General features: G+C 38.6%; 1 protein-coding gene across 5 annotated transcripts in view; it reads right to left on the bottom strand.

Annotated features, from left to right (window-relative positions):
* Window positions 1–5000, bottom strand: part of LOC137992957 (long-chain-fatty-acid--CoA ligase ACSBG2-like) — a 47327-nt gene that overhangs the window by 20552 nt on the left and 21775 nt on the right. The gene's annotated exons all lie outside the window — the stretch shown is intronic.

Below are 5000 nucleotides of genomic sequence, written 5' to 3'. Positions count from 1 at the left end.
CGGGAGGCCAATTCTCTCACCACTGGCCCAACCCTGCTCCCTTATGTCTGAAAATATTGAAAATATTATTCATCTCTAAATACCAACAGTTACCTACTTAAGCTTAAAAGCGCACTCTCTATGTGCACATTAACAGACATTCCAACCCCTTTTTGAAGGAAAATAGGGAATATCTTGGAGTGCCGACGGCACTCACATGACAGGCTAAGCCCGCACGAGCGTGTATGGAGGTCTGGGGCATTAAAAATTAATTTAAGTCCTTGTTAGGTCTTGTTATCTTGTGCAGGACTGTCTACTTCCAAAAATTTTTTCTAAAACAATTACCGGTAATTTCTCCTTCTGTCACCTTGACAAAATGGCTTGTAGCCATTTTGAAAAAAAAACACTTAATAGGTTATTGTCGCATAATAATCACCTAATTTGCAACCAATCAGTGCAGATAATTTTCAATAATCACCTGTGTAATAATATTAGGCAAAGTCTGCTTATGAACCAAGTGGCCCATTAGGCCATAGCCATTACACATGAGCAAGTTTCCCTTGACAAGTGTCATTGACAATGTTCATATGCTCATGTGTATGAACAACAAATTTCCTTTGACGAGTTTTGCCTTAACAAGTCTTATTTGCTGTTGTGAACAAATTAACAAGTTTTCTTTGACAAGTTTTCACTGTACCCAGCAAAACAATTACACAGCTATGACAAAAAAACAAACCACAGGGCGCCATTACAGTGAGTCATCACAAGAACAAGACCACTGTGCGCCCCCAATTTCTCAATTTTCTTGACAACTTTTCCTTGTCGACCCGTACAGACAAGCAAGTTCTGCAAAGTGTCAATTTTTCCTTGACAAGTGCACTTGTTCAAAAGCTAGCATGCTAGCTTTTGAACAAGCCCTCTATCTGAAAAATTCATGTTAGTGATGTATATCTATCACAGAAAAATGTATTTGAAATACGAAAAGCTCTGAAACTAAGCTACCGGTAATCATTATCTAAGTAAAACCGCCTCATGCACACTGTTCTGTACCACTTATAATCAGGAAGGCGATAAAATATAACCTACAGTTACTACTCACCTGATTTACAAGCGACAATGGGATCGTTCTTTTGGCAACTACTGCTTTCCTTTCTGAGTTAATTTTTACTAGTATATTTAGCTATCGCTAAGTGCTAACAAGAAGTATATATAATACATAGTTTGTAGATTTGTATCAGAGCTCTAAAATACCCAACAGCAGTGTTAATTTTTTTATTCGAAAGTTCAGCAACTCAACGTATCTAGTTAACAATAATTCAATAATAGACAAGTTCACGCTCTTGAATGCATCATGGGTAATCTGGGCAAGATGGAGAGAAATTCATGGCAGTTCAAAACAATGAAAAATATTCATGACATGCAATTTTGGGTTTTTTATTTTCCAAAACAGAAGATATGCACTCAAAGGTGCAGCAGAATAAATTTGGAGAGAATGGCTAGTGTAGAAATTATTTTATTATCAAGAGTTTCTGCCATACATTTCCTGTAATTCCGAAGGTGCAAAATTACAGAGAATGTATGGAGACAAAAAAAGCAATATTTAGGAATTTCAGAACGGATACCAAGTCTAGTTCATTTCAGTTGTGAACGTGAACTTACTTGCTTGGTTTATGAAGGCGAAAGTCTATAAAGTAGAGTCATGTACACAGAGCTCTCAAGTCTTAAAGTTTCCAAAACGTGAGATGCTTGCTGGAGATGTGCCAAAGGCACCAAACAATTCTAGGGCGGTCTGAGCATGCTCCCCCGGAAATTTTTTGAAATTTGCACTTTTCAGATTGCTGGAAATGCACCGTCAAGTCTGCCATTTTGTTTCTTTCATATGCTGCTTGCTAAGAGAGCCCATGTTATTATGATCAGCCTGAGCTAACATATTGGCCTATAATTCATATATCAACGGTTGAAAGTCCTGAAAAAACAAGAAAATTGGTAGCACACGAACAGATTGAACATTGGCCGAAGTTCAGTGCCAGTGAAGGAATAAATTCGGAATTCATTAACACTTCTGAAAGATTAAAAGGTAGAGTTACCTTTGAGAAAAGTGCCAGTGTGTGAGAAATGGTCGTTTCGGCGTGAGAGCGTGATATTACATTGAAATGCGCGAGACTCACGCTCAATACGTGAGGCTTGAGAGCTCTGTGTACAGTATATTTTGCTTTACATTTCGATACAAACCTTTGAATTTCCCGCCATGTTGCCCTGATTACCCATGAAGCAATCGAGAGCGTGAACTCGTCTATAAAAATTGCACACTTTGTATCTCCAACAACAATGTAGATGTCAACGTGTTTTGCAAAATGCAATTATATGGACGGCAGGTTAGTTTTGCAGGTTGCAGGTTGCAGGTTGAAATTTACTGTGACTGTTACATGAATAGCTAACCTTAGGCCTAATTAGGCCTAAAAACGTTTCTTTAGGCCTCCTTAGGCCTAAAAACGTTTCTTTAGGCCTAATTAGGCCTAAGGTTAGCTATTCATGTAACAGTCACAGTAAATTTCAACCTGCAACCTGCAACCTGCAACCTGCAAAACTAACCTGCCGTTATATGGAGAGCACTGATGTCATTTTTTAACGGCCGTAATTTTAAAAGGAATATACAATAATTAAGTTGAATAAAATCAGTGCCATGTAAAAATCGCCAAAGCGTTTTCAGACTTTTCAGTGTGTAACATGTAACGGGGAATCACTCTCTCTGCACATGAAAGTTGTATCACTTGTAGAATTTTTATTTTGAAAGATACAGCCATGAATTATACGTCAATTTGATCGTTGAATTGTATACTTTGCAGACAACATATTTCCTTTGAAATTTAAATTAAATTGTTCACAACTCAATGGTTACAAAACGAAAAACGAACTGCTCTACTCGCGGGCCGAAATCCGATAAGATAAGACAAGAGCGGCCGATAAGAACACGTAAGCCGGTTTAGTTTTGAGCTCGTTCGCTCCATATAGAACACGATGGTTCTACAATAAATATTAAAGAACACTCAAAGCAAGTGCACACAACAGAATGGTCAGGAAAATGAGAAAAAAAATTGATTTCACTCACGTCCGAAGACAAAGCGCGTGTCATGCAAGTTTGTCTCATTACATCGCACATCAAAATACGCGCGCTACGATTGGTCCGTTGCGAGACAAGCGACCTTTTTTCCACTTCGTCACTGGAACCCTCGATCACTCGAGATTTTTTCCGCCTACACAGTACTTTCGCAACGGCTCTATAATGCTGCCGCCTCGCCAGCCTCGCAATCTTCGCTCGGTTGGAACATACCTTCACTGGTACAACTGTATGTAAGACACACTGCAGAACAATCATTCGTATCCAGCCTCCCTCGTCTTTTTACGGAATAAAATCCGACGTCTGTAACATCTTTCAGTTTGTCGCTTTGAAGCTAGTTTATAAAGGCCATTGATTCGAGCAAAGTTCGATAAATTTTCTTATTAACAATGTTCATTAAAGAAAATATATTTAAGTAACAAGGCTTGAAGTAAGTACCCATCCCACACAAGTTTACAAAAGAAAAACCTTCCTGAACATAAGGTGGCGGGCGCCCGAAAAACACATATCATTTGAAACCGGATACTTCCGGTTCAATCTTCCCCATCCCACGCAGGCAAAGGTCAAAATCCCCACTCCCCGGGCACAGAAGATAGTCAAATGCCCGGGGTTTTCCCGGGGGGGGGGGGGGGGGAAGTTGAAGTTTCAAACTGAAACAAAAATTCAACGGGAAACAAATAATTTTTTATCGCTCTACTAGTTTTAACAAACTTTGCAGCAAAATGCCGAATGCTAAATTCGCCCTTGTACATGGTTTTATTTAAACAGACACAACGCCATGACATGCTTGCATGTTGTGTGACAGAAATCGTTGATGATTTACTCATTGGCACCGCAACCAAAGATAGGGTCTTTCGAAAAACGAGAAACTCAGTCTTTCAGGTTAACCCTTTGGTTGTACCACTAAAAATGCGAGACGCGAATTATTTTGTCAGAGCACATTTGTTATTCTACTTCCACTGAAAACAAATCCACAATTTTAATAGCCTTACGTCATGCAAACAATAAACGAATGCCGTAGGTGGTAAACCACATTATTATGTCTGATATGGGGACTGAAATAGTTCCTAATCGTTATTCGAAAGACCCCATCTTTAGTTTCCGTGCCAATATTAAAGTTAGCGTCGACGAATGTTACAGGGTTTTTTTTCTGTCATACATGCAAGCGTGTCATGATGTTGTGCCTGTTTAAGGTAATTGAACTTTTTTCCAAATTCTAGTTTTTGATATTCGTAGGTTCATCTCATTGAGTTCTTTTAATTGCAAAAAGTTCCGCGAAACAAGGTTTCTTCTAGACAAAGTTGAAAAGGAAAAACGATTCTATGAATAATTTATCTCCAATTTTAAGTTGTCAACAAGTTGTCATTATCAATTAAACTTCCATTCAAAGTCACCTGATAGCTGTCACGCGTAATCGATTAGTTTGTTGTGGAAGATGTCTTCAAAAAAGGAAACGCAAAAGATCGTGTCCTCTTTCAAGTGCGAAGAAGGAACCGAAACGGAAAACCTGAAAAGTATTTAATAAGGAATGGCCCCAAGCGCTTGCCGCTAGTGATAAAGTCTCATACTTTGAGCAAGATTAATTGTGAAGAGCCCTCACTTTATCGATCAACAAGTAATTACTTTTCACATGTTTTAATCGCACGTTTCCAGTTCGTTTACAGCAAGTTTCATCCTTTGGCAAGAATGTTGCCCGATAATGTGGCCAAAAAACGGTGCCGGGAATTTTTTTTTTTGCCTCCTTCGAAAGTTATGAGTATTTATGCAAAGCTAATGCGTGTTTTATAAAAACTTAAGTTTAACAGCGTATAAAAAACAAACCAGGCAATTAATCAAAATTCCCCGACACGGGTTTTTTAGATCAATGTGTGAAAAAAACGTAGCGATGTCGCCAAGTGTGATC

This window comes from Montipora foliosa, chromosome 2 (genome assembly GCF_036669935.1).
Source record: "Montipora foliosa isolate CH-2021 chromosome 2, ASM3666993v2, whole genome shotgun sequence".
NCBI lineage: Eukaryota > Metazoa > Cnidaria > Anthozoa > Scleractinia > Acroporidae > Montipora > Montipora foliosa.
Note: the sequence above shows the minus strand (reverse complement) of the source record. Positions and strands in the feature narration are given on the sequence as shown.